Source organism: Lissotriton helveticus, chromosome 3_1 (assembly GCF_964261635.1).
Source record: "Lissotriton helveticus chromosome 3_1, aLisHel1.1, whole genome shotgun sequence".
Taxonomy (NCBI): domain Eukaryota; kingdom Metazoa; phylum Chordata; class Amphibia; order Caudata; family Salamandridae; genus Lissotriton; species Lissotriton helveticus.
The window spans coordinates 1,653,549,471-1,653,563,595 of NC_136061.1; the positions used below are offsets into that span (position 1 = coordinate 1,653,549,471).

At 48.4% G+C, this 14,125-nt stretch overlaps 1 protein-coding gene across 1 annotated transcript in view; it reads left to right on the forward strand.

The window, feature by feature from the left end:
- The window catches only part of LOC144823688 (protein mono-ADP-ribosyltransferase PARP14-like), a 924,605-nt gene that overhangs the window by 811,014 nt on the left and 99,466 nt on the right, over window positions 1-14,125 (forward strand). The gene's annotated exons all lie outside the window — the stretch shown is intronic.

Here is a 14,125-nt window from a genome sequence, read left to right on the forward strand (position 1 = left end):
GAATACAAGAATTGTTTGGTATTTTTGGTTTTCTTTTATATGAAAACATTATTCACGAAGTGGTTTATTCAAATTTATATGAAAATATTATTCACGAAGTGGTTTATTCAAATTTATATGAAAACATTATTCACGAAGTGGTTTATTCAAATTTATGTGAAAACATTATTCACGAAGTGGTTTATTCAAATTTATATGAACACATCATTCACTAAGTGGTTTATTCAAATTTAAATTGTTGTTTCACGAAGACATCGAGCATGAAGTGGTGTTTCAAATAACTATCTAGTTAGTATATTAGACATCAGTCATGAAGGAGTCATTTCTGATAACTAACCAGTTTTCTTTCAGGTTTTTGTTTTCTGTAAAACAATCAATTATGTCTCTGACAGCAAATGGATCAAGAACAGTTACAACCAGGAACAAAAGTCCACAATTAGACAATGATCCATGGAAAGATTATTGTGTAGCTGGTGTAATTGATAATGTTCCTAGCCTTTCTAAACAAGTTTGGCAAAAGGAATACCATGATGACACAATTTTGCATGCAATCAAGAACAAAATCGTTAATAAATGGTCAAACAAAACTAAGGTTGATCCAAAATTGAGGCCATTTTGGGAGGTGCGAGATGAATTGAGTGTGGAAATGGATTTTGTTTGCAGGGGAGGAAGGATTGTACCTCCTTCAGGCATAAGAAAGAAGATTATTTATTTAGGCCATGAAGGGCACCCAGAAATCTCTCGTACCAAGAGAAACTTAAAAGTTTTGTATTGGTGGCCGAAGATTGACATTGATATAGAAAGAAAAGCTCATGAATGTTTCAGTTGTGAAAGTGCAGACAAAACCCAGAAAGCTTTAAATCCTCCTTTGTCGTTAGTGAAGAAATGTGAATTTGCTCTATGTTACAATGATTTAACTTCTGACCGGATAGTTGGGCATACCAGGAACAAATCTTTACAGGACAAGTTATGGGTTAACTGTCTTAGAGATACCATTGCCTTTGTTGAAAAGGCAGGATTGTCAAATCCTTGTTCTAAAACTATATTATTGCAAGGTAACAAGACGTCAGGAGAAACAGTAAGAAAAGTGATGGAAGAGAGAACAAGATATAAGAATCTTGGAACCGATATGTTTGAGGAAGTGAAAACTGGTTTCCATGTTAGAAGAAGATTTGGGAGTAGCGGGAGAGAGGAATGTAGCAACTTAATTTGTGTTGGATGTGGTGATTATACCCACGCAGTATCCTTTGAAAAATGTCCTGCTAGCTCTACCAAGTGCTGGGAGTGCGGATTGAGTGGACACTTTTCGCGAATGTGCAACAGAAAGAACAAGAACATAATAAACAAAAAAGAGGTGCATATTCGACATAAGAGTGATTTTTCTGCATCAAAGTGGGAGAAGGTGGATTTAGATGCCCCTAATTTCTCATCATTTAATCCTAATTATGATATTTCTGTTAGTGGAATTATATTACAATTAACGGTAGATTCGGGTTCACAGTTCACTATAGTGCCACTAAAGATGTGGAAAAGTCACTTTGTGGACAAAATGGGAGGGTGGTTAGAAACCAATGAGATTAATGCCGAAAGTTTTACAGGAGGAAGCGTTGATATTCTAGGGTTTAGAACCCTTGTATTTTGTTTTAAGGGAAAGCAAGCTATAGGAAAATTGTATGTTGCAAGAAATGGTCCACCGGTATTAGGATGGAAGGACCTAAAGTTATTGCACATCAGCCGCTGAAAATTCTCAAAGGTTAAGGTCGAACATTTGTGACCACCTTTCTCAAGTCTTTATCTTCAAATATTCTGGTTATGGGCATGAATACATTCAGCTATAAATCCATTTAAAGGAAGTTTTGTCCATTTCTAGTTATTTTGGTTGCTGGAAGCAACTCACTTAATTATAATACTAAATAAGGAAAATTTATCCTGATCTTCAGCTAGAATAAACAAGATGTCTACAAGTATACAAGATTTCGTTTATAATGTACAGTGTGTTCCTGGCTTATTAGTAGGCATTCTTTGCCACTTTAGGGAATTATCCAGGACCCAAAAACCAAAGCATATTTAATGTGTTGATGCAGTATTCGAAAAAACTATACTTATCTAAACTTATATACAAATATTATATGTTATGTACAGTTTCTAGCAAATTTATGGGATGGTATTAAAAGATTAAGAACACTACCACTTCAATACTAGTAGGAAATATTTTTGTGTAATTACTTAGAAATTAATTAAACTTCTACACATAATTCTATTTCTTGAGGTTACACGGTAAACAAGGTTGTGAGGATTTTTCAGCGAAGTTAAGCAAGGCAATTAGCCTGGTCTATTTATCCTATCTGTTAGTTCCACGCATGTTTCAGAAATTCCTACAAATCAAATTACCCAAGTTCCTTCTGCAGATGAGATACACTATACTGGAATGACAAACTCAAGCAGTTCAGCATTTGTAAATATTTATTAAATTGTTTTATCTAGTTTTATAAAGAAGGGGGATGTGTAGTGGTTGCATGTTTCTTTAATGAGCAATAGAATTGTACTATGTAATAGAACTTTGTTGGAAAAGTATTCTGGGATTATAGAATGTCATGATTCATTTGACTGTAACCTGTATGATCTGCTGCATGCACTTTTATCTCCTGAACTACGAGTTAAATAAATATTTCTTATCAATTTCTGGACATCGTCTCATTGATGAAGAAGTCACAACAAAACCCTTTTCATAATTCAGTCATAGCGCATGCTGTCACATTAAGCAAGCCTACTCCTCCAGCCCCCTAGAAAGCACACCGAGTTCTTAAACAAATCCAAGCCTCCAGCAACCTGGGAAATCCCCGCTGCTTTGTTTTGATTTCGTCCGAGAACTCCTGTAAAGCACTGTAAGAACGACCAGTTCTTAGTGACATCTTTATTGACGTCTTATGTCCAGCCTTACATCAAACCCGGCACCTTTCAGGTATAAATATACCAACGTTGCCTTAAGCAAACACACGGTGGTAATCCTGGAGCTGAGCAGCTATCTACTTCCGAAGAGCCCAGCTGATGCGAGAGCCCACGGACGCTGCCCCTCCCTTTTGACGCGCTGAGAAAGACGCTGTCTTTTCTCTTGCCGAGAAATCCAGCCTCCGGCGTTTCCAGCTTACCCTTGAGGGTGACTGGGATACCGAGTCCTGAGAGAGAGATACCAGCCCTCCTGCCTTCTAATACCCAGGTACTGAACTGACTAAACCCATACAGAGAATTCTTGAGTCAGATTCTTGGCAAAACAAACTTAACTTAAACTGCTACTTACTTACTCCTTCCCACGTATTAGGCTTAGGTCAGGTACACCGGGGTAGGCGTAGTTAGAAGCACCAGTTGAGTACGATTAGTCAATGTATATATGTATGTATCTATTTTATCCATTTTAAAGTATCATTTGGCTAAGACACCATATCCATGCTTTTACAGTATTATTTCATCCTCCTGCTTTTACTGTATGCACTTTACTTAACTATAAGTATTGCAATTGTAGCAATTCATTTCTCTTGTATGAGGAAAGAGACTGCTCAATAAATAACACCTTTTATTGAAAACGCCTGTCTCTCTTTTTCTCTACAATCTGGTGAAACTAAGTACGCACTTATTGACTGAGTGAAATAGCTGTCTTTTGTTTTCACACGACTCTAGAGATATATTCTTATTCAGGGAGAGCAAAGTTGTCATGTTTTATGGTTGTCAGAAACTAAATCCCTTTTATCCAGGGAGGTTAAACTCCTCCTCGCTTATTCGAGAAAGTTTCTAGTGAACTCTGAGCTAGCTGGCAAAAAACTTAAGTCTAATATAGTCAGTAGAGACCTAGTTAACCTCAGTCCTACGTCTACACTACTGAAGATATTATTCCAATGCGCAGAGCCTATTGGGATTATAGGAACTACACTACATGGCGCCCAACGTTTGGTAAGGCGATAAATCTAACGCAAGACGTTAGAGGAACTCAGTCGTGCGTTTTCACACAGACCCTTTCTCCCGTAAATACTCCAAAGACGTCTGGAGTGGGTCAAAGGTTAAACTCCGCCAAAACTTAGTAGGAAGAGATTTCTATGTATAGTTTTTGGTTTATTCAACGTTGAAGGATACAGTGTTCCAAAATATTGTGCACCTAATCTTTGTTTCCTTGAAACTGAATCTGCAAACAAAACCTTTCTGTCAGTAAAAATGTCAGAAACTGAAGAAGAGAGGGAGACAGCTAGAATAGCAGCTCGTCTCCTAGAGGATGACAATAGTCTCCTGCAGACCGACCCGGATGCAATACTCACCCTGGTCAACATAAGAAAAACTATAACCATTAAACTTATTGAAAATGTACTAACATCGAGAGGTGGTACAGTCATATTCGTAATTGAGGCACATGAATATCGGCAGACAGGGGTATTCTATTCATGGATAAACTTTCCAGCAGCAAACGCTGTCACACATGAGTTCCACTATTACAAAATAGAGGAACCTCCGGATGACTACACTCCTTTCGAGGAGGTGGAAATCCCATTAAAATACCAAGAGCACCTGCTCTGGTTTAAAGGCGCCCTAAAACATAATAATCACATCACCAGGCTCGGTCCTCTAGGTAGACCAGGAGCAACGTGGCCGGTTCTAGCCAGCTACACACCACATCCTGACATTACTAAAATGTCAAGCGAAGAACTCTTAGTTAAAATAAAAGAATTAACACAGGCATATAGAGACTTAGTTCAATTGGCAACTGAGGATATAACTTTCCTTCAAAAATTGAAAGAAATAGATATAGCAGAACAACCATTTGAACTTGCCAGAATCATAGAAAAATCCTATGAAGAACTAGGAAGAGATAGTTTGGGTGGGAAGCCAGTAAAACCCCAACTAACTGAAAATCCTGAAAAGATATTTATTAAAAATAATCTAAACACTCCAAAAAAGAGCTGGGATGGAAATAAACAATCCACTCCCAAAGAAAAAAGATTCCAGTCCAGAGGAAGGTCTCCTTGGCGAAGAGAAAGATCTCCGGACCAAGGACACAAGTCTCCCCAGAGGGAGCCCTCTGAGAAAAAATACAATCTTAGAAATAGGGATAATTTGAAGAAACCTGATAGATATCAAGATATTGATACACGTCCCTCTCGATCTTTTCAGACTTCCTCGCAGAAATCGGAAAGAAGAGGACGGTCAGAACACAGGGAACAGCACGTCAAGTCCAAAGACAAGGAACCTGCTCATCAAAGTAAAAAATTACAATTTCCAAAAAAGAAGGTAGCCAGTATTAAAATAATCAAACATGCCGAGGATCCTGAGGACACAGCTGAAAAACGGAGAGTGGGCTCAGACAATGCTAGACAGCGCAGCAGAAGTGAGCATAGCTCGCAAGATCCTGATGAATCATCTGGAGACAGTGGACACGAATGAATACATTCAGGTGGAAACTGCAGATACCAGAGTTAGCAAACCTCATAAAATATACGAAATAACATTACGTATAGAGGGAGATAAGACTAGGAAAATAAGGGGTCTATTTTGGGATAACCTCTCCAAAGGCTATGACATCCTTTTAGCTGAAAAAGACTGGCCACCGGAGCTTGTCAGGGAGTGCCCTCATGGCGAAGAAATGATTATGCCTGCCTTCTCAAATCAATTTCAATTCATAAAAAATATACACTTGCAAGAAAGTGGGCAGTAGCCCAAGCTCCTAAGCTCCTGCATTATATAAAAACCATGTTGGATGGGATGAGGACTCTCCTCCTCACAAAATCCAGTTAAAAAGTCAACCAACTGCACAGAGGCAGTACCCAATTAAGCAAGAAGCTAAAAAACAGGTCAGGGAGATCTTAGATCAACTTGAATACCAGGGGGTGATTGAAACTTGCACATCACAAATGAACAATCCTTTGTTTCCTGTCTCCAAGCCAGACGATTAATTTTTTTTTTTTGTTAAACGTTTTTTATTGCAGAACAAATACACAGTATACATATCATTACTGGATCTTGTCAGTACAGATTTTTCCTCTATTTAACTCCGCACCTGATTAGTACAAACAGCCATTCAGCCCACATCCCGTAGGCCGGGCGGCATCCTTCGCTTCCTCGGTGCATGTTACAATTTCTACTACACATGGTCTTAGTATGAGGTAATCTGGAATCTGCTTTTCAGTCAATACTCCCTGTCCCTCCAGTATCGTCAGGTAATAGTTCCCCTGTTCTTCGGTTTGCACCCCTGAGCCCGCTCTCCCTCCCCCCTTCCCCTCCTCCCTCAGTGTCCTCGCCTTCGCCTAGCTCTGAGTAGCGTGAATCTGTGGTGATGGGCAGAAGTATTTTGGTGTTTACTATGTGTGTGTCTAGTGGGGGGGCCGGCACCACGGCACTCTCAGTTGGGTCTCCATGGTCCTCAGGGTCCTCCCCCCCTCCTCCTCCTCCACTGAGTTATCTCGTAATGACTGCACTAGCATCTCCCACGCCAATGCCGCCTCCTGGGCACGCTCGTCTGAGCCGCGGCGGGCCAGTTGGTATCTGATCGTGCTCTCGGCTGCCGCCCACTTCAGGAATTCGTTTAACCATCTCCGGTGCGTCGGCCCCGTCCTTGATTTCCACCCCTTGGTCAGCTCCCTTTTCGCTAAGATCAGGCCCATGTCAATGAATTTACTTGATATTTTGTTTTTGGGTGTGTGTGGAAACCAATGTAATATGCTGGTCGCACTGTCGAATTGCAGATCCCTGTCTGTCACCTCATTCAGTGTGGCGCTAATGTCCGTCCAGTAGTCCTGTAGGTGGGGGCAGTCTCTTAGCATATGCACTAAGTCCGCTCCTATCTTATTGCATCTGGGGCACGCCGCGTCTACTGCTCCGAAGTACTGCGCAATTTTACCAGGGGTGAGGTAGGCCCTATGAAGAATATAAAAGTGTATTAGCTGGAAGCGCGCGTTTCTAGTGCTCTTTCTAGGCCTTCGCACTAGCTGGGACCAAGTGGTGTCCGGAATTTCCCTCTGTAGGTCCGCCTCCCATTTGGCCTTCAACGCCGCCAGCGGCTGCAAGGACTCGCCCATCATTCTCGAGTAGAGGCATGTCACCGCCTAGAAGGTGCCCGCCGCCATCATTGCGTACTGGCAAGCCGATGCCGTCGGCGGTTCGGCCAAACCTTCCCCACAGTGTGCTTGGATGGCCCTCACCACAGCTGCGTGTAGTAGGTAGTCCCCCCTCGGAAGATCGTAGCGCTCCTGCAATGTCTGGTATGGGGCTAACACGCCGTCGTCATACAAGTCCCCCACCACCTGCAATCCCGCTTCCTCCCATAGCTGGAGCCTCGACCAGTCCCCCCCGTGTGGAAGTGCCGTCAGCATGCCCAGTGGAATTTCGGGTGCATACGGGTGATTAATTCCCGCTCGTTTCTGCGAGCGGTTCCAGCATAAGCGAAACGTCCGTTCTTCCTGGGAGAGGTCACTGAGCGTTAGTTTTTGTCGCAGGGCAATATAAGCCAACACATGGCGGGGGGTGCCGTCGCCCCTCTCCGGGTCCGGCCCGGGGTAGGCTCTCGCAACTTCTTGCGTGAACGTCTGCAGCTGGGCGGCCAGGTAGTAGAATTCAAAGTCCGGGACCGCTAGGCCTCCTTCGTCCTTGGGGCGGGTCAGTGTCGCTAAGGCGATCCTCCACCTGCCCTTGCCCCATAAGAATGACACGAGTGCCGATTTTAATTGTTGAAAAACCGCTCCAGGCACCCAAACGGGGAGAGTTCTGAAGTAATACAGTAAGCGTGGTAAGGCGACCATTTTTAAGAGAGACACTCGTCCAGCTAGTGACAAAGGTAGGGTGGCCCAAAAGGACATGCTGCTCCGTAGAGCACGGATACAGCGGCCCACATTGCCGTCCAGCATGTTCGCCGGGTCGTGGTATATGTGCACTCCCAGGTAGGGCAGGCAGTCAGGCTCCCATCGGATCAATGGGCGGGTTGGGGGTTGGTCCTTCTCCTTCCGCAGGGGGAAGAGACAGGTTTTAGCCCAGTTCACTTTCAGGCCTGACAAGGTGCCAAAGCGCGCCAGCAGTCTCTCTGCTCCTTCCACAGCACCATCGGCATCCTCCAAATAAAGTAGAATGTCATCTGCATACAATGAGATGAAGTGTCGCACTCCCCTGAACTCCAGCCCTCAATAATAATCACCCCGCCTGGCCAACGCTGCCAGAGGTTCCACCGCCAGTGCAAATAGTAGGGGAGAAAGTGCGCATCCCTGTCTAGTGCCACGTAGCACCTCGAACTGGTGAGAGATCAGGGCACCAACCCTTACTCTCGCCCTAGCCGCCGTATATAGTACTTTTGTCCAAGTGATGTATCCCTCCCCCAGGCCGAACCTCTGCATCACTCTATACAGATATCCCCATTCTAGGCTGTCAAAGGCTTTCTCAATGTCCACAGCCAATACGAGGGGAGTCTCTGCACCAGGGGGGGGGTCGTCCATCAGTCGGAGCAGCCTCCGGATATTGTGTGTTGTGTTACGGGTGGGAATAAAGCCGGACTGGTCTTTATGGATTAGGTCTTGCATGTGGGTCAACAATCTGGAGGCCAGCACAGTACTCAGGATCTTATAGTCTGTCGTTAACATTGACAACGGCCTGTAGGAGGCGGGGTCCGTATTCTCTCTCCGCGGCTTCAGCAGAGGAATCATTATGGCCTTACGCATTGATTGGGGGAGTCGGCCTTTATCTTTGGCCTCGTTGTAAATTATTTGGAGCTTAGGGGCCAATTGGTCTAGGTATCGACCATAGAATTCCACAAGCAACCCGTCTATGCCCGGGTTGTTTGTTACGTGCCATCCGCTTTAATGCACCTTTTATTTCTGACAGTTCTATTGGGCCCCCTAGGGCATCAGCTTGGTCCCGTTCAAGTTGCGGTAGCTGCAGCTCATTTAGGAAAGCGTCTATCGCCTCACCCTGGTCTCCAAGTGCACTCTTATATAGGCCCTCGTAATACGCCCGGAAGCCCTCTACTATTTCAGACGGCGTGGTACCGACGCAGCCGTCCTTTCTTTTCAGAGCCAGGATCGATTGACTGCACCTATTGGGGTTTGCCAGCCAGGCTAGGAGTGTGCCAGTTTTATCGCCCTCTGCATGTGATTTAGTCAAATATGCTTTATGGTCAAAGCTGCGGAGGCGTTCTACCTCTACCGCCACTGCTTCCCTCGCGTCGCTAACCGTCTTCTGAAGCTCAGGGTGGCCTGGCGCCTGCGCTCGGCCTCCCTCAGAGCATGCTCAGACTTCTCTAGGTCGTCTAGCAGGGTCCTACGCACCCCGCGTACTTTCCTATGCAGTGTCCTCTCACTACAGTCTTGAAGGTGTCCCATTCCACTGCCCTGGCGGAAGCGGAGCCCTCATTCTCTATGAAGTATTGGGAAATCCTCTCCTCCAGTCCAGCTCAGAATGGCGGGTCGTCCAGCGTGTCCGGCCGCAGCCGCCACGTCGGGACTTGCGGTATCTCAGACATTCAGTCCAAAGTCAGGAGAAGAGGGTTATGGTCGGAAAGGGTCCGCGTTAGGTATTCAGTTCTAGCCACTGCAGGGAGCACCGATTGGGAGCACAGAAAGGTATCAATGCGGACATGAAGGTCATGTGGGCTGGAGTAAAATGAATAATCTCGCTCTGCTGGGTGTTGTGTGCGCCAAGCGTCCGCGATTCCCCACTGTCCCTGCCAGTCCGATCTGGATCTCGCTAGTCTACGTACTGGGGATGAATGCAGTGGTGGATGCGACCTATCTAGAGTCGTGTCCGCGCCACGGAATTGAAGTCCCCTCCCATCAAAACAGGACCCGTGAGATAACTGGCCATGTCTCCGGATAATTTTGTACGGTAGTTAGCCTGTTCGACGTTGGGTGCATAGACACTACTGAGCACAATGTGTCGGCCTCGAAGCTTACCCTCGATCACCACAAACCTCCCTTCAGGGTCAATTATATGTCTTGTCACTTGAAAAGGAGTCCCCGCCCGTATCCATATTAACACCCCCCTAGCAAAGGCAGAATACGTGGTGTTGAACAATTGCCCTCTCCACCTACGCTGCAGCGCGATCCCTTCTTTCTTTGTCAGGTGGGTTTCTTGCAGAAAGGCTATGTGTACCCCCCTCCGAACCAGGTAGGCGTGAATCTTATGCCTCCTTGCCATAGTGTGCAGCCCCCTCACATTCCAAGACACAAATTTTAGCGATCCCGCGTTAGCCATTGTCCCACAGTGTTCGGTCCAAATCAAGCACATTTCGCCCTCTGGTAGCAGGCGCGACACTGACCCCATCTCCCCAATGAACAGTCCCTTGTCCCCACCCCATCTCTGTGCCTTGAGTCTCCCCAACTACTCCAGGCCCTCCCCCCCCCCCCCCCCCCAGAATAGGATCTAACCCTGAAAGAGTAGCCCCCATCCAAACTGTAGTTGAGCAAACGTGCTCACAAGTCCCTCTATTCCGCAGTCTGCACTACGGAGGCCGTAGGGGCCCTAAGGAGCGTGAACTAACCTCAAGCACTGTAACTTCAGTTCCCATTCCCCCAGCAATACGCAGCAACCTCACGGTGAACCAGTCTTACAAGCGCCTGTTCAGGTGTTCAAGGCGGTAGCTCCTGCAACGACTATACCAGCAGGAGCGCCAATACTGTCTTTCAGCCCTCAATTATGTTCTCTGATGTCTGTGGCGTGATCGTCGGGCCCTTCATGTCGCCAAACTCCGATTGTTCAGTCTCTGAGCCCATTCCCTGTTCTTCCGAGCCCGAAGCTCTCCCCGACTGGGCGAGCGCCGACCCCGATACGTCCATTACCGCCTGCAACGCCGCCCTTCTCTCGTCCTCCGTCTGTGATTCCGTAGGTCTTCTGGATCTCCGGCTGCGTCCACGGTGGCTCTGCGTCTTCTCCGCGTGTTGCTTCTGCCTTTCCTCCTCCGCTCTAAACCGGGCTCCGTCTGTGCCCGCCTTGTAGGTGTCCCACCAGGTCCATGCTTCCGCTGCCGTTGGGAAGAACAACGATTTCTCGTCCACCACCACCCGGAGCCTGGCCGGAAAGAGAAGGGAATATTGTATGCCTTCAGTTCGCAGTTCTTTCTTGATGGAGAGTAAAGAGGCCCTTAGTTTTTGAGTCTCGAAGGTGTAGTCCGGGAATAGCGTGACTCGGCTATTGTCCACTTGGAAGGGGCCCGCTTCCCGGGCTCTCTGGAGTAGCAAGTCCCTATCCTTATAGTGCAGTAACTTGATGACCACAGGACGAGGCGGTAGGCCTGGTTTCGGGGGCCTGGCCGGAACTCGGTGCGCCCTCTCCAGCGTGAAAAAGGGCGAAAGGCCCTCCGGGGCGACAGCTGTCTGCAGCCAATCGGTGAGATAACCCACCATGTCCGAGCCCTCTTTTTTCTCCGGAAGGCCCACAAGGCGTACATTATTCCTCCGGCTGCGGTTTTCGGCATCCTCCGCCCGCCTCTCCAGGGTTTGTATGCGTTCCAGAGCCTCTGTGAGTCGACCCTCCGCAGATTTGTGTGCCGGCACTATGTCCTTCAGTGTATCCTCCACCGACTTGACCCTATCCGCAAGCTTTCCGTGGTCTGCTCGGAGGAGCCCCAGTCCTGTTGACACCTGCGCAATGTCTTGGTGCAGTGCGTCTTTCGTGGCCGCAATGGCTTCCAGGATACGGTCCTGCATCTGTTGCAGTTCAGTGGAGGTTGGCGGAAGATCCGCGGATGTTTCCGGTGGTGGGTGTCCATCTCCCTTCACCCCCCTTGGTTTCCCCATTGTGTGGTGGGGTGGTGGGATGTGCCAGATCGTTAATGAAGGCCACTAGAGCTGAGGCTGCCCGCAACCCAGGTGACCAGGAGGGTGAAGGCCAGGCAGGTTTCAGACCGGGGCCGAGCGCGGGTCAACTTGGGTCTTGCTGCTCCCTCCCGTGTCTGCTCCCCCAGGGGGCGGCCAAGCCGACGCGGTGCCGACCCCCAGCGCAGAACTCCCACGTCGGGGCGGGCGATCGCCGTTTACTAACACCAGGCCTGGCTCAGTTCTTCCGCCAGTGCAGGCTAGGCAGGCATCCAGGGTCCCGGTTCAGCGACTGGGTGGCGTGGGCGAGATCGTGCCGGGTGTGTCGCAAGGCCCCTGTCTTCTGGGGTCTACCACTGCCAGTAAGTGCTCCGGGGCTAGCAAGGAGACAGTCAGCGTCCACACCGTTGGGGGCCCACTCGGCAGCCACAGTCCTCAGAGCTCAATCAGCGGGGATGCCCAGGCGGTCAGTAACCTCCGCCTCGCGCCCCGGCTCCGAGCGCCAAGCCTGCCCCAAGGTGTCGCCCCACTGCAGCCCCTTTAGGGGAGGGCGGGTCGCTGCCACCAATCCAGTGGTGGAAAGGAGTACCGGGGCAACGGGTCGGGTCCAAAGCAGAATCCCAGATCAGGTCCTGGGTCTCGAAGCCGGCTCCGTGATCTCGGCAGGAGATGCCGTCGGGGCCCCACAGAGTTCCGGCGGCCGGAAGGGCCCGCGCCCGCTGTAGGCCCCAAGCCGGGGGGTCGCGTAGACGGGCGCCCCGGTGAAGAGACACCCGGGCGGGTCAGGGCTTCCCTCGGGAGACTGGCCGCTGCACAGTTCAGTAGACCCCGCAGGGGGTAGGCGGGCCCAGCGGGCCTTACCGCACTCCAGGCCCCAGCCCGTGTAAGCCCTCTCCTGTGGGAGGCGAAAGTAAAATGGCCGCCCCCACCCAGGTCGCCGTCTCTCAGTGGAGTCAGTTCCAGGGGGCGCCGGGGACGTCCCGCACCGCAGACTCTGCCACCAGGGCTCGGCACTGCCTCCTCAGTCCGGCCGGATCGCCGGTAAGGTCCCGGAGCGCCCCTCAGCACTCCTAGTGATAAAAGGCCTCGGGAAGCCGGGGGGTCGATTTGTTGTCTCCCAGGCAGGGAGGAGCCTCACCGGGAGCACCAGAACGCAGAGCGCGACCCCAGTGTCGTCGGCAAGAGGGGACGGGGCTCTCAGCTGCTGGTCCCGCTTTCCCTAGGGCGTCCGGGCTTCAGGCGGTTCGCCGCAGTCAGGCGTTAGGGCCAGATGCGCAGCCTTCAGTTCTTCGCTGATTATGCGAGTGCCGCCATCTTTCGCTTCGGACAGTCGCTTCCTCCCCTCTGAGCGAGCGGCTCGCTGTGCGGCCACTGACGCGCCGAGTAATCCGGAGCAGGCGCTGACCTATTGCCCGGGATCACCCGGAGTTTCGCGGGGATCCCAGGCCAGGTATAGGATTAATTTTCAGGATTACTGGGCGAGGGGTCGGGAGCCTCGTTAGGCTGCGACCATCTTCTCCGGCTGCTAGCCACGCCCCCAAGCCAGACGATTCATATTGTCTAGTTTTGGACTACAGACACCTTAACTCATGTTGCAAAACTTTTGCAGTACAAAACTCACAATAGTGCAGCACTAATGAATAACATTGTGTGCAAAAAATACAAAACAACATTAGACATCTCTAATGGATTCTTTTGTCAAAATATAGCAACTGAAAGCAGGTATTTGACCGCTTTCTCAATAATGGGCTCGCAGAAAAATTCTGTCGACTCCCACAGCGTTCAAGAACAGCCCAGGATTATTCTCAGCAAGAGTAACAGAGTCACTACAAATGTATGATGATGAGGCATTATCTTATGTCGATGACATCTATCTAACAGATGATGACTTGGATACTCACTTGAAAAGAGTGAACACCATAATACTTGGGTTTGCAGCAGAGGGTTACAAATTCAACTTTAAAAAGTCACGAATTGCCCATCTAACTGTCCTGATTTTAGGATATGAATTATCAAGTGAAGGCAAAAGCCTGGCAGACAATTTCTTAGAGAAATGTGCTGTAATCCAAGCACCAAGAACGCAGAAAAATTTACAATCAATTCTAGGTTTCCTGAATTTCGGAAGAACTTACATTCTAAATTATGCAGAGAGCGTTAAACCTCTCTACGAACTAATAAAACCAGATTTTAAAACAATCAATTGGACTCAAAAACACACAGAAATTTTGAAATCATTGCAAACAGACATGTTAGCTAAAACAAAATTGCAAACACGCGATAACACACGCAACCTTGTAATCAGGGTCATCCCAGGAAGATGCGGATTCACATACCTAACCTCTAATGAGGGAGAA